The sequence below is a fragment of the Myodes glareolus genome, chromosome 14 (genome assembly GCF_982192425.1).
Source record: "Myodes glareolus chromosome 14, mMyoGla1.1, whole genome shotgun sequence".
Lineage (NCBI taxonomy): Eukaryota > Metazoa > Chordata > Mammalia > Rodentia > Cricetidae > Myodes > Myodes glareolus.
Genome location: NC_142039.1, coordinates 50,071,545 through 50,098,717, shown reverse-complemented (window position 1 = coordinate 50,098,717; position 27,173 = coordinate 50,071,545). Strand labels below are relative to the sequence as shown.

At 40.2% G+C, this 27,173-nt stretch overlaps 1 protein-coding gene and 1 pseudogene across 2 annotated transcripts in view; both read right to left on the bottom strand.

The window, feature by feature from the left end:
• LOC125397621 (serpin B9-like) overlaps window positions 1–27,173 on the bottom strand; it is a 242,101-nt gene that overhangs the window by 146,513 nt on the left and 68,415 nt on the right. The gene's annotated exons all lie outside the window — the stretch shown is intronic.
• LOC148119865 (serpin B9-like) lies at window positions 8,681–20,121 on the bottom strand (annotated as a pseudogene). Its single transcript, XR_015734919.1, has 7 exons — window positions 20,094–20,121; window positions 18,937–19,085; window positions 16,715–16,852; window positions 16,126–16,243; window positions 14,155–14,297; window positions 11,245–11,400; window positions 8,681–9,545 (listed from the first exon to the last, which is right to left on the bottom strand). The product of XR_015734919.1 is annotated as a serpin B9-like (transcript).

Sequence of the window (27,173 nt, the reverse complement as noted above, 5' to 3'; positions counted from 1 at the left end):
CGGGACAGGAGGATATTTAGAGTCTGTGTAAACATTTAAAGTTTGTCCCTTTTCTAACTGGAAGACACGAGTAAGGGCTATTAATTCAGCCTGCTGACTGAATGGGGAGGGAGAGCCTGTGCCTCTACCTCCCCAGTATCTGACACTATGGCATAGCCTGCTCTATGGGTCCCTTCACATAAAAAGCAGCTGCCATCTGTGTATCAGGTATAAGTGGCCTGGGACAGTTTGCCCTCCTGTATATGTGAGGAGTGGGGCAGTAGATCCTCTAAGATTTCTATACAGGAATGAGATGGTGAATAATTAATGTTAGGTTGAGGTAGGAGATTTGAGATATTAAGGGGTGGGCAGGATTGGAAAGTGAGTGTGGCATCTTCTACTAGTGCCACCTGGAGAGAAAGAACTCGGGAAGGGGGTAAGGTTTGTAAGCCTTTGTAAGTTAAGAGATGGGGCAGATTGTGGTGGGAGATGACAATGGTAGGTGACCCAAAGGTTAGTTTCTTTGATTCATGAATCAGAAGCTCAGCACCACTAAAGCATGTTTGCAGGTTGCCCATCCCTGAGTGGTGAGGTTCAGCTGACAGTAGTTAGAAAGCTCCTGTAGAATACTGACATTAAAAGTATCACTAGGTGGCCACTTTAATTTCTTATCTAAATTGTAACAAGGCCATCTTTTTTTTAACAAAGATGAACAAGTGTGGGAATCTGTAAGTAGGGCATTAAGGCCTGGGGTTTTAGGGCCTCTAAAAGCCACACCAGGAGGAGGTTAGATTGATGGTCTTGGAGGGCTTGTTTCCCATAGCTGAAATTGTGAAAACGCATGAGATTGACGACATCACAAGGCTTACAGAAAGATGTCTCCTCTCTATAGGTGGGGTATGAAACTGCTGACACCACCAAGCCTACAGGAAGGCTTTTCTTCTCTACAGGTGGGGTGTTGAAGCCTGAATGGCTCCAGTCCAGGTGACTTGGAAGCCAGAGAGGCGAGAGGCCGCTCCGAGTGGTCTCTCATAGCTAGGACCACTGATGAGTGATTCAAAAGAAAAGAAAAGAAACAGAAAAAGAAAAACGCGAGGGACTCTGGGCCACAAGGTGAGCACACTGCTCAGCGTGTGTGCTGAGGACTAACCCTGGGTGGTCCAGTCACATTAGCTACCAGAGGTGAATGTCAGCAAAGGACTCAACTGTAGTCATGAAGGCTGTGATTGGGGGCTGGAAGGGGAAAACTCACTACCAAAGCCACTGGTGTGCACAGAGGTCATCATGCCCAGGCAGATGGAACATGGGGTTGTTGTGAAAAAAAAAAATACCCGGTTCTGGATCCCAACCCCAGGAAAGGGGCAGGAGGTCCTACTGCATCTCACGGCACCAGTGAAATTACCTGGAGTGAGTGAGATGGAAGCACGAACCATGCAACAAACCTGCTTAGGAGTTTATTGGAAGAAACGTGTACAGGCCTGGTGATGATCAGTGTGCACAGAGAGAGAGCTGAAGATGGTGCATCCAGCTTTTAAAGGCTGCTTAGTGCATGTGCACAGGGAGATGATGTGCCTATGTCATACACAGATGACAGAGCTCACACATGCAAGCAAGGGCTTACATAGTTGTGTCATACGTAGGTGAACAACCATGCTGCACGTGGGTCATGCAGGACCTCTTAAGATCCCTTGTGCAACAAGGTATTTTTGTCTGAGGGGTTGTCCGCACATGCATGGCCCTGGAACCCAGAAGTGCCAGTCTTGCTGGATTGGCTAAAATCATAACACAAGCCCCAGCAGTTCTATGTAGCCAGTAAGGCACAATGCCTCACAAAGAGCCTACTCAATCTCTTGGATACCAGTATGGCAGAACATTTTCAGTGTTTCTTGACTCTGTTGTGTTGCCTAGGTGTTGAAACCCTGCCAATGGGTGTTCGGGTGCCAGGACTCCCCCATTTCTTAGCTTCCAATTTCACCAGGGGTTCTCCAGAGTCCCAAGGCTGTCTGAAAAAAATCCTGGTGGTTCATGCAAAACTCCCAAGAAATCAGATGCTTGTTTCCCCAGCAGGGGATTATTGTTCTTGTCAGATACACCCACACTCCTAGATCAGGATCCAATAGAACCAAAAAAGATGTCACAGAAAAGCTTTTATGACTTACAAGAGGAGGCCCTATAAATGGGGCATTGCTGTTTGCTTTTAAGATGGCCTTTTAGATCAGACCATCTATTGTTATGACTACCTTTCCATGATCACTTTGTTATGATTACCTGTTATGACTATCTTCTATGTTCTTCTTGTGATGACAATCTTCTGGCTACCTTGCTGTTACTACCTTGTTATGACTATATAGCTATGGCCATCTGCAACAGTATCTTTGTTTCAGGAGACTGTTATGATCAACCTTGCATGCCTGCGGTCTGTGTCTGTAACCCTGCTTATTTGTCTTTCAAGTGCCCCATTAGGAAACCCCCACCTGCGGGGCTATCAAAGCCTGTATCTTCTCCATGTCCAGGGCTGATCACTTTTCAATCAACACTGAGGGTAGACAACCCATTTACTTGGAAAAAGACTTGCTTTAATTAATTGCTTGTTTTCATTAATTTGGGCATGATGATTTGGGTCAATGGTCTTTTCCTTCTTATCTGTGGGATTAACATACCCTTGCGTATATTAACTGATCTAGATAATCTCTCAAGTGAGATTCTCTTCACAGGTGGTTCTGGGCTGTGGTAAATTGTTATTTATAATATACCATCACAATATATCACTTTACAACCTGTGAAATAAACACTTTACTTTTAATCTGTAATATCCATTCCCCTTGTTCTGTTCCCAAGGTCTCATGTTTATCTCATAACAAAAAAATATAATCCTACTTAAAAAAAAGCCCAAATCTTTAAAATTTCAGTATTTTAAAGGTGTAAAGTTCTTTAAAAGTGCAAAAACTCTCTGGGCTCTTATAAATCCAGAAACAAATTACATGCTTCTCATTATTGAAGTTTGACAATATACATAGTAAAAGAACAATCACACTAAAGCAAAGCCAAAACCCAGCAGTATAATTTCATGTCCTAGAACTCACTGTCCAAAATCTTGCACTTACTCATTATATTATCTGTACATTCTTGAATAGCTCTGTCCCTCAAGTTCATGTATCTGTAGCACATAGGTTTCCATAGTGCTACTCGGCGGACATCCCATTTTCGTAAGCTGTTGTGGGCCATGACCCAAATATAGCAGATGTCAATTGATAATTCAGATGTCAACCCACTAGCTAAATAATTCTCTGTTGGAGAGAATGCCATTCAACCAAAGGTTATGGGACCACTGACTCTGGAAACTGGCTGCCTCTGTCTGTAAGTTTACATGTGCAAAAACAGCTGTGGAATCTCCCCGTTACCACGTATATTCATGTAATTTGTACATGTAACCTTGCGATTACATCTCAATCTTATGGGCTACATATACTGTGGATAGTCAGGAAGATTATTTCTCATTAATCTGTATAATTTTGATGAGCAGTAATATACTAGGATATGCTTCATAAGTATATCTATTGTTTCATTAAGACTGTAAGACATTTAGAAACCAGTTTTGCTTCTTTACTTAGACTAACATAAGAAAGCAACAATTTTCCCCCAGTATAAAGCAAGCTACATACATTTAGCTGATTTAAAACCTCAGAACAATTTCAAACTAGACTGAGTGTCTCTGTAGCTAGATCATAAATTAAAAACTTTGCAGATATGCACCAAGACAGCGATACAGATGTCTGGACCAAGGTTATTAGCACAAAGCAACCTAAAATGCCATATGAGTTTCCTTTGCCAAGTTTGGTTGAAAAGACCTACTCCCTGGGCAAATTCCTCGAAAGCTTGTCTCACCGGACACTATGCCCCTGGCCTCAGGTCACACACAGCCTATACACCAGAAACCTTGAAGCCAGGGTTGCCATGGTTACTTACTCCCTCAGATGTAGCTTTTGCAACCTTTGTTACTGAATTGTCTCTAATATTTAACTGTCCACAAAGATCTTGGCTCCACAAAGATTAGGGGTTGACAGTAAATGGCTAAAGAGCAAGACCGTTTCGGTTTTTTCTCTGCATCATCCTATCTCTTCATAATCATTTTCCAGACATTGAAGTATTTCCAAACATAGAATCTTCAAGACAAATTTTTTCCAGAGAAATTCAATTGATAAATAAAATACCAAAATTTAAGGTAGTAAACTTTCTATTTAGTGTGTGTTTAGAGAGCACACCTGTGTCCTACCCCTTGCCTTGTGGTGCAACTTCAACTGGAAGAAAAAAGACAGGTTTGAAATAAGGTAACCTCTGGGATAAGCAGGTTAAAATGTTTCTTTTCCATTTCACAATTTTGCTTCTTTGTCATAAATCTGTTATTTGTAGGCTTGTGTATCCAAGGTGGATTGCTTTCAGCACTGTGGCTCTGTAGTGAAGTTGTGAGGCTTTAAAGTCGGAGATCTTTTCTTATAAAGTTGAGGATTGTTCTTTCAAGGCCTGTAAAGAGTTTTGCTATAATTTTAATGGACATTTGCATTGAATCTGTAGACTACTTTCAGTGAGTCTTGCTATGTTGGCTCTATCTTCACAAGAGAATAGGAGATCTTCCCATTTTCTGATATCTTAAATTTCTTTCTTGAAAGATTTAAAGTTCTTATACAGGTTTTTCTATTTGTGTGGTTAAAGTTTCTCCAAGATATTTTATGGTATTTATGACTATTTAGAAGCATGATGTTTCTCATTTATTATTGGTATAAAAGAGGCGCATTTTGGGTTGTTTTCAGATTCTGGCTATGATAAGTAATTCTTCTGTGTACATAGTTGAGCACATGTCCTTACGGTATGATTGAGCATCTTTTATATATAGGCCCAAAAGGGGTATTGCTGAGTTTTAAAGTAGTTTGTTGCAGAATTTTCTGAGAATTCACCATACTATGATTCAAAGAGGCTGTGCCAGTCTGCACTCCCAGCAGCAGTGGAGGAGTTTTCTTCTTAACCCACATTCTCTTTAGCAAAAGTTGTGAGCAGTATTTTTTAATCTTGGTCATTCTTACAGGGATAAGATAGAATCTCAGAGTTGTTTTGATTTGCATTTCTCTAATGGCTAAAGGATGTTATGTTTGAGCAATTTTCGAGAGTCTTTCAGTCATTTTAAGTTCATCTATTGAGAGTTTTCAGTTTAGGTCTGTTCCATATAATTTTATTGGATTATTTGTTCTTTTGATGACTAATTTCCTGAGTTCTTTGTATGTTTTTGCAAGGGATTAGTGATGAGTAAAGTTATTTTCCCACTCTATAAGCTGATATTGTGTCTTGTTGAGTATGTCTTGTTGAGATCTCAGTTCAGGAGATCTCATTTATTAACTGTTTCTCTCAATGTCTATGCCACTGAGGCTGTGTTAGAGTTGTACCAACGCATTCAAGTGTTAATTATAAATTTTTCTTCTATGAGGTTCAGTAGTGTTGGTTTTATGTTGAGGTCTTTGATTCATTTGGATTTCAGTTTTGTGCATAGAGATAAATATGGATCTATTTTCATTCTTCTATAGGTTGATGTCTAATTAGGTCAGGATCATTAATTGAATGTGCTTTCTTTTTCCATTTTCCTATCAGCTAGGCAGATTTACAACTTTAAAGGAAGATATCTTACAATATTTTAATTAGATATTCAATGGTTAAGGCCTTAGTTATAAGATTCTTATAGGAGGCCTTGAGCTACTAAGTAAAATTCTTGAAGGGAGAAATGAGTCAATTTCCAATAGAGAGCTTATAGAAGCTGCCAGATGGGTACTCAAACAGGTGGAATATAGATCAACAGGTGAAGTATACAGTAATCAGCAAGTACAGTATATTAATTATGATTCAGCTATAGTAATTGTATGTTAAGTACAAAACTTATTCTACAGAAGTTTTATGAAAAAACAACGTGCTTTTTATGGCTATATCTTCCTGTTTTTGCCAGTTAAGATATTAAACTCTTAATTTAAAGCAGTAGCTTATCTAATACAAAATAACAGGATGAAATCTAGGAGATAGTTTAACAGACTATGATCAATGTTTTTTTATACTAAGCAATAGATGAATTAATAATTTTAAGGTAATGTTTCTTAGACAATTGTGTTTACTCAATTCAAAGGCCAGAGTAATAATATTTTCCCAGATGATCATTGATGTAATTTGCACAAGTGTATTTTGCTAGTGTTATAACATCTCTTAAAGGATGTTATGCTGATTTTACAAATGACTCTTCCAACGGGAGAACTGCATATATGGCTACTAATGAAAAAGAATTGTGGAGCATGATATGGCTCCTTGCAAACAACTTATAAAAGTTGCAGACAGATCTGCTGCAGACAGATCTGACATAATGGCACCAAGGTGACCTTTGCTAAGGTGAAAAAAAAGGGCCCTTGCAATGAATTATAAAAAGACCCAACCTATCTATCTATCTATCTATCTATCTATCTATCTATCTATCTATCTATCTATATTTGGGGTTGAAGATGTGTTTATGTTCTTTTATCACAGAAAGAAAATAAAAGCTGGATGAGATGACTGCATATACAGTATTGGCAGACCTGACGACATCATAGCTGCAAACACCCATAGAGGAGTTGGAGAAAGGAGTTGGAGAAGAGTCCGTGGTCCAGTCTTCCCTGTCCAAAGAAGAGAATGCCTGACCACAGGACCCGCTGCCACCACTCTACACTGCAGGGTGCCATGCTGGACTGAGGAACAGATGCTGAGCTGCTTCCAGACACTTGGGACACCCACAGACGCAGAGCCCTGTTGAGATGACCTGACCACAGAGACTACAATTTTCTGCAGTTTGAATCTTGTTTGCTTTGGAGCTGAGATGCAGACTGAACATATGACTGTTTTAATCTTTGAGACACAGAACTCATTTTGATTAAATATCAAACCCGAGAACTAAGAACTAAGCTTTCCCATTAGGAAAGAAAGACTTAAAATAATAAATGACTAAAACCCCTCTTCACTTAAGAAGGGGGCAGACCAAGGGTTTAACTGCTGTTCAGAAACTGGAACTGGTATTTGATAACAGCAATTTCATTGTCCTCTTACCCATCAGAAAAGCTTTTTTTTGTCTTTTGGTTAATGTGATTTTAAGAAAAGTATGACATGTTTAATTGTTGATTCATTGTTGTGGTATTGACCTAATAATGATAATATTTGTAACTGCATATAAGATGTTAAGAAAAGTTGGTATTGACTAACAATGCTAAGAATTATGGTACTAACAAAGATATCTGTAAATGTTGAGAATTAATGCATATGTTAAAAATTTTAGATTTTGACCCAAAGTGAAAGATTTAAGAGCTGCACTAAACTAACTGAAGAAGCATTCTCAACTCAGGTAATTCTTTTCTCCTTTAAATAGGAGACTATAGCCTTTAGGAGCATGGTTATTCATAAAGTATTATGATTTATCCTGACAAGAAAGCACGGCTCCAACCCAAAACGTATCTCTCTCCATTAATCTCTCTTTATTACAGAGATCAGCAGTCAGTGACGGGTTTGAAGCTTCTTCTTCCAAGATGCCTAAGACAGGAGCTTGCATATATGAATGCCTGTTCCAAAGATGGGAAAATTTGGGTAAATGAAGAGGTCTTTGCCCAAGCCAGGTGTGATATGTCTGTCATGTTGCAGAAGCACAGGTTTTATTAAAATTGATAAGAGAGAGTGGATTGTAGGCCCATATTTCTATATGGCAGGGCAGCCAAGCCATCAAGCCATAGGCCACACCTGAGATGGGTCGCATATCTTGCCAAGCAGGCTGTCACTGCCCTAACAAAGGGTCAGGATGTTGTTGCTCCTTTCTTTGTAATTTGGAGAATGTCTTATAGAGATGCTGATTCAAGCCTACATGACAGATAGCATACAGAGCAGACAGGTGGATGCAGACATGGCAAAAAGCCACTCACCTGGTTACCTAGGAGATAGAATGCTAATGTATTTCCCCTAAGTTAAGTTTTGATATAAAGCCTGTTTGGAGAATAAACAGAGAAATTCTTTAGGATGCAAATTCAGGCCTTCATGTGGGACCACTGAGAATCTCCCTCCTGATAAAGCCATGTGAGTCATGTTTTCATTCCTGTCTCCTCCAGGCCAGTCCAGAGAGAGATAGTTTATGTTGGGGTCTGGTAGAGAAATAATTTATGGTCCGGGCTAGCGCTACCACTGGACCCTGACAACCATCCACAAATATGTGTGCCCATAAGATTGAGATATAATCATGAGATTACATTTACACATTACATAAAAATGCATAATAATTGGGAGATATCTTAGCTGTTATGGCACAAGCAAAATTGCAGATGAAAGCAACTGTTTTCAGAATCAGTGGCCCTGTAGGCTTTGCCAGGCAGGATTCCTCCATCTGAGAATAATTTTTCAAGTGGGTTGACATCAGAATTATCAATTGCTACAAGTTGTAGTTGCCTCATGGCCCACAATAGTTCATGATAAACACTCCTGACAGTGAAATCACTTATAAATGCCTGTAAGTGCCATACCCTGGGTTATGTGGCATAGTTAGATATAACCATGGACACTGATGACCATAGAGTCTAGTTGAGGGAGTATTCAAAGTACAGAAATTTAATGGGTAAAGAAAACCACCTTAAGAACTCCAAATAAAATTCAAAATGCAACATGGTTGGTTGACAAAACAAAATTTACTTTGAAACGACCTTTACGGACTTCATAGAAATTAGCTGTCACAGTTGGTGTTGGAGAAGCACAATAGTCTACAGAATTACGACTTCCGCAAGGGAAACATGTAGTAGTCCAGGCTAACTGTCAAGACAGCTAGGTAAGTTGAAAACACGACCTCACTATCTGCATCTGTCTCCACACCCAGCACAGTGTTGGGCTCATAGCTGCTGAGTAGTGGACAGCAAAGAAGACAAATTTAAAATGTGACTTACAGGATAATCACTAGGAACTGGCATTCATGATTCACAAAAACATTTTTTATCATTCAGACAGGTTATGGAAAGTGGGAGCTAGAGTGGAGGAGCCAAGAAAGCACAGTGTGTTTAACTGGCATGCACTGTCTGTGCAGAGAACTTTGTTGGCTAGCTTGTGGGATTTGTTTGGCTCCTAAATGCAACTGGGTATGTGAACCTGCCACAGAACAGGAGGCTATTGGTTTTCTTGTGCCTGATGAAGAACAAGAAAGGATGGTCCACAAATAAAACTGGGACATTGTCTTTCAGAGACATCAACGGTCTAATTGCTTTGGCCGAGGTTGCTGCGGCCATGCCACCGTCTTCACCCACCTCCACAACACTCTTGTGAACAAACTTGGACACACACAGGTCTGACTCTGGAGACATTGCTGATAAGTCAGCCTTGCCGCCTTGGAAGACATCCGCCATTCCCAAATGCTGAAACACAGACTCCATGTCATAATCCTCTTGCAGTTTAAATTTTGGAAGGAAAACCAAAACTTTAGTGCTCTTCATAATGACTGGATTGGTCCAGGCTGTTAATTTCTCAAACGTGAGATTGTTTTCCACCTGACAAAGAAGAATTAGATACTATCAGATTTACAGCTGAGGTTTTACCCAGAGGCTTATAGGCATTCCTCCCTCACAGAACCCTCTATCACTCTACAGAGGCACTGCCTTTTCACATGGCCAGGCAGTGTGAGGATCCACTGTCCTGCTAGCTTGTGTGTGGCTTCTCTAATGAGCATGGAGGCCAAACAAGGAGAGGGGTAGGGAGATCTGGTTGTCCTCTCCTAAATCCCTTCTAAGACATCTTTTATTCTGATAGTTGTTTATGGTTTAGATTGTGTTTGCTTTTGTTTCTTTACTAGACTTAGTTTTGAAGATGTAAATCATTGCTGCTAAAATAACTATTGGAAATTAGGAAAAAAAAAGATTTGATGTGAGCAACACCAAAAGGGATATCTATCCAAGGTTTGTTCCTTTGTGCTACTGTTTCTTAAATATGAAATTACGCCAAAAGCATCATATTCGGAAACCTTGTTTGGGAGGCAGCTAAAATTTTAGGTAAATTTAGCTGCATGAGCAAAGTAGTTACTATTGGTGTTCCTCTAAAGGTCATTATCGGTGTTTTGTCCCTTTTCCTTTCTCGGCTACTGGTTTATGTCCTGTAGACTCTCCCACATGTACCTGTCACCATGAAAACCACTGGTGGGCCAGGTAACTTGAATTGAGCTCTCTGAAATTGTGAGCCAAAAGAAATCCTTCCTCTCCTATGTTATTCATGTTGGGCATTTTGCCACTGATTAAAACTAACTAACACCAGAGAAGAGATGCCACAGTTGGGAAGCTGGATGGGAAGAGCTATGGGAGCCGTTCTGCTTACATAGACCCCTTAGGTCATGCACATTCCACTGCCCTCTATTCATCAGATATCCGACAGACACAATGTGGGACACCCTGATACAAGGCCAAGATGTGTCATAACTGTTTGCCTAAGTCTGCCTTCCCCAGCTTTATCCCTACTCTTCCTCTTTATTACCTTAATTTTTTAATCTGTTTTATGTTCTCAGGTAATAATATATTGACAAAGATATGAGTCAGTTAATATTTATGAATGGGGGGACCAAGTTCCAAGCACTGTGGATTTTACTACCTGAGTTTACTACCTGAGTTGCCTCCATTTCATCCTGTCAGGTAGCCATTGTCCATGCTAGGATGATGTTATATCATGTGGCAAGATCGCACTGCCCACAATTGGAATCTTGGACACAACTTGGATCACATATCCCAGTGCCTGAACACAGCTTGGAGTTGAGTATAGAGATATTTCATTTGTATTTTAATAAATGAAGCTTACCTGAAGATCAGAGAGTAAAATGGCCACACTGGTCAACCATACAGACAAGGCAGTAGTGACATACACCTTTAATACCAGCACTAGAGATGAATATATGATAGGAGGAGACAGGTCTCAGTTAGTCTCTTTCTGAGGCTTCATGGTAGCAGGATTGCCATTTCAGTCTGAGGTAGAGGTAAGAACCAGTGGCTGGCTGTTTTGCTCTTCTGATCTTTAGACTGAACTCCAATATCTGTCTCTGGGATTTTATTATTCATGCTACAGCTGAGTTTAAAAGTCCACGCTCTCAAATGGAAGTTGGAAAAGTAAAAGCATTGAGTTCTGTTGTAATGAGGAAAGACAATGGGGACGTTGTAGTCTTCTCACAGACATTCAGAGTGGTGACTGCTGAGGACTCTCCTGCCTCACCTTGCTGAGGTCCACACCATCATCTGGGAGCAGAACCACCAAGCTCAGCTCCTTGCCCTTATAGGGCATCTCCAGCACCAGTGCCTGTACCTCATCCACGTAGGCGTAGTTAAACGTGTCTTCCTGATGCATCATCTGCACTGTTCCTTCCTCCCTCTGAACACACAAATCAAGGACATAAAAGATCAATGAAAGAGGGCAGAGTTTTTCCAAAATAAGCTGCAGTTAATGTCAGAAATGTTTTTAGCACTCACAATGGAAAACAGTATTCATATTCCAGTGAAACCTTAGTCAACGTCTGCCAGCTGCTCTGTGCTTTTATAAAAAAGTAATTGTTGTAAGCAGATATGGGATATGTAGATAGGGTTTCTGCAGTTTTGATAAAACACCATGACCAAAAGCAACTTGGGGAAGAAAGGGTTTATTTTCTCTTACAACTTTCAGGTCACATTCCATCGCTGACAGAAGTCAGAGCAGGAACTCAGGCAGAAGCCATGGAGGAGTGCTTCACACTGGCTTGTTCCCCATGGATTTCTTAGCCTGCTTTCTTGCACAGCTCTGACCACCTTTCCAGGGTTGGCACTGCCCACAGTGCGCTGGGTTCACACCAATCATTAAATGAGAAAATGCTAAACAGACTTGCCTCTAGGCTATTGTAGGATATTTGAACCCTATGTGAAAATGTATTGTGGTGATTAGCTCAATAAAGAGCTAAATGGCCAATAGCTAGGCTAGGAGAGAGAGAATTCTGGGAAGAGGAAGTGGTGGAGTCACTAGCCAAGAGAGAAAGGAAACAGGAGGTAAAATATGTAAGAGATGCCCCCAACACGTAATAAAACATATATAAATGGGTTAATTTAAGTTACAAGAGATAGTTAAGAACAAGTCTAAGATATAGGCTGAGCTCTCATAATTACTAAAAAGATCTCCATGTCATTATTTGGAAGCTGGCTGCCAGGACAGAGAAATACTCATTACACTAGACAAATGTTAAGCAGGCAGTTTCTCAAAGTAGATTCCTTCTTTTTAAATGGCTCTTATTTGTGTCAAGTTGCTAAAACAATAACCAGGACAGTGATTTACTTGGGAAAAATGATACATTATCTGGAAAAAGAAATGCGTCATTCAAATATTAATATTTAAGTGCTAGTTGAATCCAATGTTCCAAAAAGGCCTTTCTCTACAGGGAAATTCTATAGTGGGAATTGGACAAATCTTTAGGGTGTAGGATATAATGGCAGAAAGTTAAATATTGAAGAAGGGGAGCTTCTGGAGAGAATATTGCCACCATGGCCCCTTCTTGTTTCTTTCTTTTGCTTCCTGGCTGGTGTGAAGTGAATAAGCCTCCATCGTGCATTTCCACTACCACCACAACTGGTTGATTGGACCAACTGACCCAGAATGAAACCTCTGGAACCATGAGCCAAAATAAATACTTTCTCCTTTTACATTGACTAGCTCAGATAGTTTATTACTCTAATGGAAAGGTGACCATTATATCACGTGTAGGATTTTGATCATTTAATAGGATCAACAATTATATCTAATGAAACAGCATATAAATAACAGAAAAAAATGTTCACAACCAGACTGGAATACATTCATAATGGTTTCAATGGAACTGCAGGCAGAAAACAGCCTGGCAAGAGGAGCACACAAGTGCAAAGGTTCATGATGGCTCAGGACCTTCTAATCCAACATCAAGTAGAAAGATCCAGGGCACAGAATTCACAGTCTTAGGGTGGAGCTACATCCTGAGAGCCAATCAGAAACAAAATCCCAGTTAAATTTCAAGCTGTGGGCTGTCTAGACAAATTTTCATGTATCTTTGTAAATGCATTTACAGTCTGATGACCCATCACAGAAAGAAAGTTCTTACCAGTTCTTTAAAAGTTAGTGACCCTCTGGAAGAACCTCATGTGTCTTTCTATGATTTAATCCAGTTCTTTCAGTTCTTATAGTCCTATGGTATATTTTAACTATAGAAGTGGTACACATGGAAAAATTTGAATTACAGTGGTACAATAAATACACAAATTTGATACAGATAATTCATAATAAAGATTAAATTAAGAGAAGTACTCTTTTTAAACAAAGTTTTTTTTTGTTTTGGTTTGGTTTGGTTTTTCGAGACAGGGTTTCTCTAGCTTTTGGAACCTGTCCTGGAACTAGCTCTTGTAGACCAGACTGGCCTCGAACTCACAGAGATCTGCCTGCCTCTGCCTCCCAAGTGCTTACAAAGTTTTAAAAATACTGTTGCTAATAAAAAAGAAACAGGGATTTTAACATTCATAAGGTTCCAGTTATACTTGTATAATACTGGGCAATCTATTCTAATATCTCCTTTAACTCAACTTAAACTCTAATTAAGACTGAAATTTGAATCACTATGTTTCAATATTAGAAAGCTATAATTGATAATTAATAATGATAACTTGACTAATAATTTATAATGTTTATTTTAATTAAAATCACTCTATTAAATTAATTTTTGTATATTTCTTTTTATTTTGCATTTCATTTTGCATACATAAATTGTGCTCCCTTAAGTTTTGGCATTCTTGAAGCTAATGGAAAATTTAGTTTCTAGATGAGGTAGAAACAATGGTTTTATGAGAACTTATCAGATGCTGTACAAGCCAGCAACAGAAAGAAAAAAACCATGGACAGTAAATATCCTTTATTCCTAACATCTTTAACTGAGCTTAACCTTCCATTCACAAATATAAGTTTCAAACTATTTTATGTACTTTCTTGTTTTCTTTCTTTCTGAGCTAAAGGTCAAGTCCAGCACCCAACACAGAACATGCGATCTCTACCAACAAGCCCCAGAGCTACAAATTCATGGTTACACATTTTCATGCTGTTTCTTTGCCACACGGGCATGGACTTTTGTATACTGTTCCTTACCTGGTTTATTTTAAATGGCATTTCCCTCGTGGAATCTAGGTTAAACTGTCGTCACCACCTCCCTTTGAAGTATAAGGCATTGACAAGAACCAACCTGGTTTCTGAATTCACTGAGCCTCTTGACAGCAACTCCAGAATTTTCCCTTTTGGAAAAAAGCAGAGACTTCATTCAGGTTCATTTTATACATGTGTGAGAAAGAAGCTGATATGACATCTGGGCCGATTCAAGCATCATGCTTTCAAATTTGCATGAAACTTGGGATGAAAATATTTTAAAAACACATAAAAAGTGACAGCGGCACTCATGTGTGACGGGAGGTCATGCCCCCTGGAGGCCCATGGCAAAAGAGAGCAGGGCAAAAGACTTCCACATCTCTCAGTGAGAGCAGGTTTGGAAAAAGAAGAAAAAGTGATAGAGAAGGAGACAGGTAGAAAATGTGGAAGAGGCAGATTGGGGAGGGGGATAAAAGGGGTTGACTACCCACTGGGGGCTAATGTTGGTTGTCTGCTTGATTGGGGTTTATAATCAACCAAGAGCCCTGTCTCTGGGCAGGTCTACGAGGACATTTCTCAGAAAGAGTAACTAATGGAGAGGACACTCCCCAGAGTGGACAATGCCCTCCTGTGATGCCCATCTATAAAGGGCAGAGAGAAGCAGCACCGTTTTTATCTACCTGCCTTCAGTCCTTGCTAGTCCCTGCATCTTTTTTTTTCCACATCACTGTACCTGCCATTTTCCTCTGACATTGGAACACAATTGATTTGGCCTTCATGTGGACCAAGACTAGTGTCCATCTGGACTTCTCTTGCTTTCTAATGCCAGATTAAAAGTGATAAGGTCTCCAGCCTCATAGACTGAGCAGCTACCAGTTCTCGGCTTCTCTCCATGCAGATGGCTACTGTCTGACTACTCAGTCTGTATTGTGTATGCCAATCTATTACATCCCCTCAATAACGCGCACTCATTCTGTTCCTCGATAGTACTCCGACTAATACGCTAGGGTTAAATACAACATCTCATCCAGCACCCCCTGTTATGTCCAGGTCTTTGAAGGAGGTATTACTACTCTAGACTTGGGAGTGCCGTCTATCCTTGGAAGAGATAATTCAGTAAAAAGAAAGATTCCCTTTTTCTCTAATGAGGGGTAACTCTTCAATAGCCAAGAGAAACCTTACTAACCTATGACATCAAGATTGCATAGGAGGTAAAGACTCCGACAAGAAATTCACAAATAATTGCTGAATCTTTAAGAAAAGATTCTCAATCTTACTGTCTCTCTATTAGCAGAAACAGGAATGTATCTGAAAGGCTTAAATATCAGACAATGATTCAAATGATCTCAAAGACCAATGCTGAAACTTGTCATCTCGGAAATAAAAACAAAAAAGATTCAACACCAAATGGAAGACTCTTTTAGGTCAGTGTTACTGAGTATCCAGACAGAGTATCTTCAGTGGAAGTCAAGGCTAGTTTCACCAAGGAATCTGAGGCAGGATATGAGGAAGCAGAAACAGGAATCCTCTTCAGTGGCAAAGGTGATTGGTACCACAGGAACACATTGGAGGAAGATGCAACCCCAGGTCAAGATTATGGGAAAGGTCTACCCGTGAATTTCCATCTCAGAGATGGTAGAATCCCTTGACCTGCCACCAACTTGTGTCTTTTCATATAAATTGTTAGACTGGAATTCAGGCCCATGAATTCTGATGAGACTTGTATCAACCCCTCTGACCTGAAGAAATATACAAATAACTCTGTTTTTAAAAGTCTAAGAGTCTGAGTAGAGCCTCCATGAATTCACAGCTGTGTAAATTATACTATGTGGCCTAGCTAGTCTGCATCACTCTGACTCTCTGAAATAACAGTGAGCTTAGTCCATGGTGGGAGAAGGGAAAAGGTAAGAGAAAGAAGTGAAAGGGGTGGATGGAAAGGACAAGAATGTGGGCTGTGAAATATCTTGAAATTCTGACCTTTAGTCTGTTTGGAGACCCACGTGTTTATGTGCTTCCTGGACTCCTCTGGAGCTTTGTCAAAGGACAGCTGCTCCAGCTCCGAGTGATAGAACTGAAGACAGGACTCCTTAAACGTCTTTGGAGAGAAAAGTGTTCAGGGAGATAACATTGGAAAATATAATGTCACCAAGTATGTCAACATTCTGAATACTGGGGCGTGAAAAAAAATACCTAAAATGAGTATATATATTGCACTAAGCAAGAAACATTTATATATGCTAGATCTTTGCAAGGGGATAAACTAGACATGAATAAATAAAAATTAACAGCAGTCAATTTTAAAATATTTCAAGGTATCATTGAAGAATTTGTCTTTGAAGAAGTTTAAGTAGTTTAGGTAGTTGAGTCTCACTATATAGCCTAGGTTGGCCAAGTACTCATGGCCCTCCTGTCCCAACTCTCTAAATACAGATATTATAGATGTGTACCATCATAATAACTAGAAGTTGCTTCTTAATTTTATCAAGTTCTACAAGATCCTTCTCCTGAGATCAATAGCAACAAGTATTTGAATATAATCGTTATCATTCTACTTGGTACAACTTACTGGGAGGAATTCACAAGTATTCTCGGCAAAGAGCCTGTTGGCCATTTTAAGTAAGTACTTTTTGTTAGGCTTGTTCAGGAAATGGAGAAGCCACTGGAAGTGCTGATGAATGTCTTCGTCTGTGTTTAAACCAAGTGTCTGTGAAGAAGAAGAATGAAATACTATGAGTGCAGTGATGAAATATTTTGGTTGCAAATGGAATTTGCAAGTTGAGGAGATGGCTCAGGCAGTGAAGTATACAAGGCTCTGATGCAAGATAGGTTGGTGTTGAAACAACTAAAGACAGGAATTAACCTTCCTTGCTATTTTAGTTAGGGTTTTTATTGCTGTGAAGAGACACCATGATCATACCAATTCTTTTAAAGGAAAACATTTAATTGGGGGTGGCTTGCTTACAGTTCAGAGGTTCAGTTCATTATCATCATGATGGGACATGGCAATGTGCAGGCAAACATGGTACTGGAGAAATATCTGAGAATCCTACATCTTGCAGGCAACAGGAGATGGACTGTGACAATGAGTGAAATTCAGCAAAAGAAATCTCAAAACCTGACCCCACAGTGAAATACTTCCTGCAAGAAGATCACACCTACTTCAACAAGGCCACACCTCCCAGTAGTGCCACTTATGGTGGCATACTTAGAGTGCCACTCCCTGTAAGCTTATGGGAGCCAATTACGTTCAAACTACCACACTTGTCTGATGTGGGACCCCCCTCTGAATGCTGGGAATATATTTTATTATCAATGTTTAATAAAGAAGCTGTTTCGGCCAGTGACTTAGCAGAACAAAGTCAGGTGGGAAATCGGAACAGTGATATATAGAGAGAGTAGGCAAAGTCAGCGAGATGCCATGTAGCCACCAGAGGAGTTTTGCCAGTAAACCACGAGCCTCATGGTAAAATATAAAATAATAGAAATGGGTTCATTTAAGGTATAAGAGCTAGCTAGAAATATGCTTAAGCTATAGGACAAACAGTATTGCAATTAATATAGTTTCTGTGTGATTATTTTGGACCTGAGCAGTCAGGAAATAAACAAGCAGTCTTTGTCTACCCTTGCCAATGAATAATTACAAAGTCTGTTCCTCTAAAAATAAGATAGATCTCAGCAACCTGTATTTAAATAAATTCAACAACTTTTTTTTCCCTCATTTCAGTTTTTGGATGGAATCTATGGCCTCAAGCATGTTAGCTCTACCACTGAGTTATAATCACAGCACACTTCCTCCGCACACACACACACACACACACACACACACACACACACACAAAACCCAAATTTTCATTTGAAACTAAGTTACACAGGTAAGCCTAGAACTTGGTATCTTCCTGAGTCAGTCTCTATAGTAGCTGGAGTTAAAGTCCTGTACCACCAGGCTTAGCAAGAAATTATACTTCCTTTGTTATGTAAGTGAAGTTTAGACACAATTATGAGAGCTTTTTCCCAAGTTGTTACTCAAGAAATGTATTACCTTTAAAGAAATCATATTGGGGAAGCAGTAGAGATGACTCAGCAGCTAAAATCACTGGTTGCTTGTCCAGAGGACCAAGGTTCAACTCCCAGTTCACACAGGGAAGCTCACAATTGTTTGTAACACTTGTTCCATGGTATCTGATGCTCTCATACAGATACATTCAAGCAAAACACCAAGGTATAGAAATAATAAATAAATAAGTAAGTCTCACTATAGGATGTAACATGAGGAGTGGCAGGCTGCGTCCTGCTGCCCGGCTAGCTTATACCCAAAATAATCACATAGAAATTGTATTAATTAAATCACTGCCTGGCCCCTTAGCTCTAGCCTCCTATTGGCTAACTCTCACATCTTAATTAACCCATTTTTATTAAATCTGTGCATCACCATGTGACTGTGGCTTACCGGCAAGATTCTAACTTGCGTCAGTCTCAGGCAGGAGATTCATGGCATCTCTCTCTCGCTCTCTCTCTCTCTCTCTCTCTCTCTGACTGCCTTTTTCCTCCCAGCCTTCAGCTCTCATTTCCACGCCTACCTAAGTTCTTCCCTATCAAAAGGCCAAGGCAATTTCTTTATTCAACCAATGAGAACAACACAAATACAGAAGGACCTCCTACACCAGCAGGAGACTTTTTCTTAATTCCTCTTCATCCCCTGGCCCATGAAACAGTGTATGAATTTTCTGACCCTTCCTTCTCTGCAACTTTTAGGCAAGTAAAGCAGGTTTCAGGTGACAGGGAACTTACCTGAGATATCTGGACTGCAGTGTCTCCCTTCGCCCCCAAGAGGACCATAGCTAGAGCAGAGGAGATGCTCACAGGAGAGTAACAAACATTTTTTGAAGGGTTGTTTTGACAAAGGATCTTTAAAAGATGGATGGCAAAGGTGCCATTTGCTTAAGACAGAGTGTTCATGATGCAGAATCTGGAGACAAAGGAGAAATGGTACTCAGCACAGCACTGAAGGTTCATAAATCTGACCCAGGAAAATCTGAGACTCTACTCTTGGTTCTCATTTCAAAACTCCTAAGTACTTAAAATTGAATTTTATATTGTATTCTTAGTCACAGTCCTTCCAATTTTAAGGTTATTATCTAAGTGTAGTCATGGCAACAGATTCAACTAGTGCTTGTCCCATCTGCATGGGTAGAAGGTCAGCTCATCATGTCTGCACACACAGGACACAGCTGAGAGAGGGGGACTCTAGTCTCCTTTCATACAGTCCAGTTTCTCTCTATGAAGATGGTGAGTTCAAGGATGAATAAAAGAGATAAAAGAGAAAGGAAAGTAAAAAACCAGCCATGAGCATCCAGATCTTCTGGCCAGGCTTCAGCATAGCTGCGTTCTGTGTGTGCCTGTGAAGACTCCTATGAGATGTCCAGATGTGCAGTAGACAGTGTCTCCACATTTGCAGTTGCTGTGGGAAAGACCCTGAGATGCTGAATGAGACCCTAAGACAATCTGGTGTCATCAGCTCTGCTGTGCAGCAGGGGGCATTCACCTGCAGTGGCTGCTGCTCAAGTGGCCTTCATCAGCCAATGCCATCCAGGTTGTTTCTCTATTGAGCATGCCTCAGTCCCTGGTGAATGGACAGCTTGACCCAGACTAAATGACTGCTCCTAACACCCTAATGGAAATCTGAGTCCCTGCACATCCCATGACTGTGCTCTCGCTGTCGTATGACCTTTGAACACTGGGAGTTTGCTCCAGAGTGCTTTCTTCTGTGTGAAAATGCAGATCACCTACCCTAGGGAGCCTCAGAACATCACAACTTATACATACGTCTACCTTTTCCCCAGACAAGGACACAACATCCTGAGAGAGTGCCCAGATCATTTACACTTACCCATAATTCTCCCAAGGCTATTCAGGGAAGCTGGGGCTGCTTTGTTTCAATGACTTACCCTCTGGTTGGTCCTCTCTTCTGACCATTTTGCCACCCCTACAAACTTGTCCATCCTGATGTCCCTTTAGCCTTACATCTGAATCCTTAATATAGTGTTTATTCCACTGAGAAGACCATTTATCCATCACTGTCAGTGAGTTCAAGTTATCCAACTGTCCCTGTTTCAGTGGAACAAGACAACTTCAGGGTCCCTGATGTGTGACTATAATCCTCCTGTCCCAACCATTTCTTTCTTCACTCCTTTCTCTTACTGATTGTTCTCCATACCATGTAAGTTCTCTAAAGGCAAGGGAGATGTCTGGCACCCTGATTCCAAGCACTTGAACTATGCTCATGGTAAACCTTGGAGTTAGAGTGCTCAGTCAACATGTGCCGTTTTAAAAGTGGGAATGGGCAGTGTTTAAATTGGAGTAGAGCCTGCAGCTCTAAAAGGGCCCAGAAGAAAGAGGCATTAGTTTGCAGATCCTTGAGTAGAAGGCACATGTAGTCAAATGAGCTAGGTGGTAGGACCAGAGAGGAAGCAGGACAGAGGACAATTGAGAAGGCCACTAAGACCCTGCAGCACCTATACCTGACAGAGATGGATCAATACAGCTCCAGGACCCCAGCAATAAGATCAGTGTTGTTACCACTGTCCAGCCGGGGTTTCTAGTCTGCTCTATAAAGATCCGCTAGACACCACCTTTTCTCTATCCCTTTCCTAAATCTCAGGTTCTGGAATTTCATTCCTGGACTCAGTTTGGGCCTTCTAAAGGTGGCCTCTACATGACCCACAATCCTGGACTGAGCCAGACACCCTCACCTGCCAATATCACAGTCTCTCAGAACAGTGTTCAAGGCTTGATGTCCCAGAGTGCTGCTTTGCTGCCTACCCTGTCCAGGAAGCCTCTTTATTCACTGCAGGGCGTGGACTTCATGATCAGAGCCCCAGGCTAGGTGAAGAGGAAATGACCTGACCTCGTCCAGGCCTGGTCTCTGCTTGGTTGGGACAGTTGGGGGTTGGGAAACACATGGGTCCTGGAGAAAGAAAAATCTTGTGGGAACTTTGGGTCTCTGGTGGGCAGGGTACCATGGAAGTAAGTTCATAGGATGCAAAGAGCACACAATGGCTGTCCATGGTTGATCCTAAACCTCTGTTCAGTCCAGGAATTCAGTTGTGAAGGTGTTTGCTTCAGGTGTCTTGTTAAGTCTACACTAGGGTAGACATACAGAATTCAGATGCTAACTTCTAGAAGGGACTATTGTGTGATATTTTGATTGCACTCTGATACTCCAGAGACTTCCAATAAAGTTTACGTTGAATCAGAGGTTTGAGCTAGCTACTAATTGACCAAAATTAGCCAAAGAGGTTTGGGGGCCCAAGGACATATAGAGAGACACAGGAAATAGATGAGGAGGATTTAGAAAGATTCTTTTCTGGATCGAGGAAAGAGAGGCCGAAGATCATCGGTCATTTCTCTGCCACTTTTCTGATTGTCCAGGTTCTTACCTCAATATCTGATTCCTGAGGTTTTATTAATAAAGAATAATTAGACAAATGCTTCAAGAGACTTTGCCAACCGTGCAGGGGGAGGGGAGGACAGACTGTTCCATTGGAGGATTCCTCCTTGCAAACTGACAGAAATAGACCCTGAGCCAAATTAGTGCAGGGCATGGTGTCCTCTATCCCTAGATAGGACACATTGCATTTGCAGGCCCCCAGGAAAGTAGACCTCCTCTAATTTGGTATCTTAGGTGTCCCACCTTCTTTAATTTTTAAAATTAAAGTAATATATTTTATGTATTGGGATGTTTTGCCTGCATGTATGTCTCTGTGCATCAGGTACATGCCTGGTGCCCAGAGAGGGGAGAGGACAACCTGAGATCTCATATGTGGGAGTGTTTCTTAGACACTGGGGATGTTTGTCCATCTGGCCATGCTGATAAAAGCTTAGATACCAAGTGTCAGGACAGATATATTTATATCTGAAACCCTTGTTTTTAAGGTACGGATTCACCATTTAAAGTATATATTCAGTGGCTATTAGTTTACTTACTCATCTCTGGTCGTTTGAAAAAACAGCCCCAGAAGGAATGGCATTATTACGAGGTGGGGCTTTGTTGGAGTGTGTGTGGCCTTGTAGGAGGAAGTAAGTCACTGTGGAGGCGGGCTTTGAAGTCTCACATATGCTGAAGCCATGCCTAGTGGGACAGACCACTTCCTGTTTCCTTCAAGAATCTCAGCTACTTCTCCAGCTCCTGAAATGCCTTCAAAGTATTGCTTTTGAGGATAAAATGAACACCAGGAAGTGGAATGAAGCTAAAGCCCATGTTTAAAGAGCTAGATAGATTAGTAAATAGAAGAAAGTGAGTGCTGAACCCAAAACAAGATCCTGTTCAGCTAAGTTTCCAACTTGTGAGAAGGAGTTAGCGAGAATCTTAGAGCTGGGTGTGGTAGTGCATAACTTTAGTACCAGCACTGCAGAGGCAGAGACAGGCAGATCTATGAGTTCAAGGCCAACCTGGTCTACAGATCTAGTTTCAGTCAAGCTTAGAGAGTAAAGGTGAAAACAGAAAGCTGGTGAAGCTGTAATTGAACATGGGGCTCTTTTTATCCCCATCAAACAGCAGAACTTGTCACCTTCAGTCATGTGGTTCTGCCTTTAGAGTTACGGATAGAAAGAAAGGAGATATGTAATTTGCCCCAGAGAACAATGAAAGCCATTGAGACCAGGCATGTGTTAAGGATGTCCCTGAATGGAGGCCTAGAGAGAGCATTGTGTGAAGCTTTGAAGGTGAAGCCTGGATTGCCTTGGAAATACTGGAGATGCCAGAGTGGCAGAATGAAAGATGAAGAGAGCTGCTAACAGTGAGTAGAACCAGCCCAAGAGAAAGAAGTGTGTTACAGTGAACAAAGCTGAATGGAGTTGGAGATTTGAAGAGCATTTTGACATCAGACACGGAGATGCAGCTTTCCCAGATGGTTTTCAGTCTTGCTTTGGTCCAGTGTTTATTCACTATGCTCCCTTGCCTGTATTTGGAAGGGTAATGCATATCCTGTTCCATTATGTGTTGCAAGTATGTGACCTGTTGTTTGATTTGGATTTTATAAGGGATTACAGCTAAGAGATTACATGAATCTCAGAAGAGACTTTGAACTTTAGACTCTTCAGTAAGTTTGAGACTGTTACATGCTATGTAGACTTTTGAAGTTGGACTGAATGCATTTTTGCGTTATGATATAACTATGAGCCTTTGGAGGCCAGGGAGAGGAATGTGATGTTCTGAAAGAAAATGGGCCCCATAAGGTGTGGCATTATAGGAGGTGTGGCCTTGTTGTAGTAGGTGTGGTCTTGTGACGCACTCAGTCTAGAAAGCCTTCCCCTCCATGTGCTCTCCTTCCTGGGTTATGGGTGCCAAGCCTTCCACCAATCTCTTCCTCCCAGAAGCTTCCTGGTGCCATTGGCTTCTCCAGGGCGCTCATTTTCTGTGACTTGGCTTCACGTGTCCACAGAGACGGCTCGCACTACTTGTCTTCTAACCCCTGACCCAGCAGGAAGTGACCTCAGCTGAAGGGATATCAGTTTATGACTTTCTTTCTTATCTTGCTTGAGGAAAGGGTTGGGTCCTTTACGTGCAGCTTCTGCTTCTGTCACCCTCTGTTCTCTACCCTAAGGGGATTTCAACCTTCCCTCTCCCTGTCTGTAGCTCCTCTGCTTTGACCAACAATTTCTGGCTGCTGCTGCTGCTGCTGCTGCTGCTGCTGCTGCTGCTGCTTCTTCTTCTTCTTCTTCTTCTTCTTCTTCTTCTTCTTCTTCTTCTTCTTCTTCTTCTTCTTCTTCTTCTTCTTCTTCTTCTTCTTCTTCTCCTTCTTCTTCTTTCTCCTCCTCCTCCTCCTCCTCCTCCTCCTCCTCCTCCTCCTCCTCCTCCTCCTCCTTCTTCTTCTTCTTCCCCTTACTCCACATCCTCTCCAACATAGGCTGTCATTAGTGTTTTTGATCTTGGCCATTCTGACAGGTCGAAGATGGTATCTCAGAGTTGTTTTGATTTGAATTTCACTGATAGTTAAGGATTTTGGTCCCTTCTTTAACTGTGTCTTGGCCATTTAAGATTCTTCTGTTGAGAATTCTTTGTCTAAATCTGTACCCCATTTTTAATGAGGTTATTTAATATTTTGATGTCTAGGCTCTTGAGGTCTTTATGTATTTTAAATGTCAGTCTTCTGTCATATGTGGGGTGTTGAAAATATTTTTCAATTCTGTAGGCTGCTGTTCTGTCTTTTTGACATTGTCCTTTGCCTCACAGAATCTTTTCACTTTCAGGAGGTCCCATTTATTAATTATTGATCTCAGTGTCTTTGCTACTGGTGTTATATTCAAGAAGTAGTTTCCTGTGTCAACGCATTCAAGGCTACTCCCACTTTTTCTACTATCAGCTCCAGTGTGACTGGATTTATGTTGAGGTCTTTGATCCACTTGGACTTCAGTTTTGTGCAGAGCAATAGATATGGATCTATTTGCATTCTGTTACATGCTGCCTTCCAGTTATACCAGTACCATTTGTTGAAGATGCTTTCTTTTTTCCACTGTATATTTTTGGTTTCTCTGTCAAAAATCAGGTGTTCGTAGGTGTGTGGGTTTATATCACGGTCTTTGATTAGATTCCATTGATCCATGTGTCTGTTTTTATGCCAATCCCAAACAGCTTTTATTACTATAGCTGTATAATAGAATTTGACATCAAGGATGATGATACCTCCAGAAGTTCCTTTATTGTACAGGATTGTTTTTGCTATTCTGGGTTTTTTGTTTCTTGCATATGAAGATGAATATTGTTCTTTTGAGGTTTGTGAAAAATTGTTTTGGGATTTTAATGGGGATTGCAATGAATCTGTAGATTGTTTTTGGTATTTTTTACTATCAATCCTACTAATCCATGAGCATGGGAGATGTTTCCATTTTCTGATCTCTTCCCCAGTTTCTTTCTTCAAAGACTTAAAATTCTTGTCATATAGGTCTTCCATTTATTTGGTTAGAATTACTTCAAGGTACTTTATATTATTTGTGGCTATTGTAAAGGGTTTTGTTTCTCTGATTTCTTTCTCAGCTCGTTTATCATTTGTATATAGGAGGGTTACTGATTTTTTTTTGAGTTAATTTTGTATCCAGCCACATTACTGAAGGTGTTTATCAGCTGTAGAAGTTCCCTCATCAAATTTTGGGGGTCACTTAGGCATAGTATAATATCATCTGAAAATAGTGAAAGTTTGACTTCTTCCTTTCCAATTTGTATCTCCTTAATCTCCTTTTGTTGTCTTATTGCTTTTGCTAGAACCTCAAGTACTATATTGAGTAGATATGGAAAGAGTGATCAGCCTCATCTTGTCCCTGATTTTAGTGGAATCACTTTGAATTTCTCTTCATTTAATTTGATGTTGGCTCTTTACTTGCTGCATATTGGATTTATGATGTTTATGTATGTTCTTTGTATCCCTGTTCTCTTCAGAATCTTTATTATGAAGGGTTGATGGATTTTGTCCGAGTTTTTCAGCATCTAATGAGATGATCATGTGGGGGTTTTTCAAGTTTGTTTATATGATGAATTACATTGATAGATTTTCATATGTTAAACCATCCCTGCATCTCTAGGATGAAGCCTACTTAATCATGGTGGATGATTTTTTGATGTGTTTTTGGATTTGGTTTGCCTGTATTAGTGGCAATATTAATGAGTATTTTTGTATCAATGTTTATGAGGGAGATTGGTTTGTAATTCTCTCTTTGTTGCATCTTTGTTTGGTTTGGGTATCAGGGTAACTGCAGCCTCATAAAAAGAATTTGGCAATATTCTTTCTGTTTCTATTGTGTGAAAAGATTTGAGGAACAATTGCATTAGCTCTTTTTTAAAATGCTGATAGAATTCTGCCCTGAAACTATCTGGCCTTAGACTTTTTGTTGTTGGGAGTCTTTAAATAACTGTTTCTATTTCCATAGGCGTTATAATTCTGTTTAAATTGTTTGTCTGTTATTGATTTATTTTTGGTGTATAGTGCCTTTCAAGAAAATTGTCCCCCCCATTTTTTTTAGGTTTTCCAATTTTGTGAATTACAGGCTTCTGAAGTATGACCTAATAATTCTCTGTATTTCCTCTGTTTGCTATTATGACCCCCTTTTTTTCTGATTTTTTTAAATTTGGATATTGTTTCTCTACCTTTTGATTGGTTTGGATAAAGATTTGTTTATCTTTTTTATTTTCTCAAAGAACCAACTATTCGTTTCATTGATTCTTTGTATTGTTCTCTTTGTTCCAATTTTACTGATTTCAGCCCCAAGTTTGATAATTTTCTGCTGTCTACTCCTCCTGGATGAGTTTGACTCTTTTTGTTCTAGAACTTTCAGGTGTGCTGTTAAGTCACTTATGTAAAATTTCTCCGAATTCTTCATGTAGGCACTTAGTACTATGAATTTTCTTCTTAGCAATGCTTTCATTGTGTCCCATAAGTTTGGATATATTGTACATTCATTTTCATTGAATTCTGGGAAGTCTTTAATTTCTTTCTTATTTCTTTCTTGACCCAGTGGTAGTTCATTTGGGAGTTGTTCAACTTCTCTGAGTTTTGTAGGCTTTCTATAGGTTGTGTTGCAGTTGAATTCTAACTTTAACCCATGGTGGCTCAATAAAATATAGAGAGTTATTCCAAATTTTTGCATCTTCTGAGATTTGCTTTATGATTATGTGGCCAATTTTAGAGAAGGTCCCATGAGATGCTGGGAAGAAGGTATATTCTTTTGTGTTTGGGTGAAATATTCTGTAGCTATCTATTAAGTCTACTTGAGTCATGATATCTGTTAGTTCCCTTGTTTCTCTGTTAAGTTTCTGTCTGGCCGACCAGTCCATTGTTGAGAGTGGAATTTTGAAGTCCCCTGCTATTAATGTGTGGGACCTGATGTATAATTTAAGATTTACTCATGTTTCTTTCACAAATGTGGGTGCCATTGTATTTGGTACATAGATGTTCAGATGGCCAAATTTATATTTATGCACTTCACATTATTCTAGTCATGATATAAAAAGAGAAAAGTCATGGCTCAGAATTATT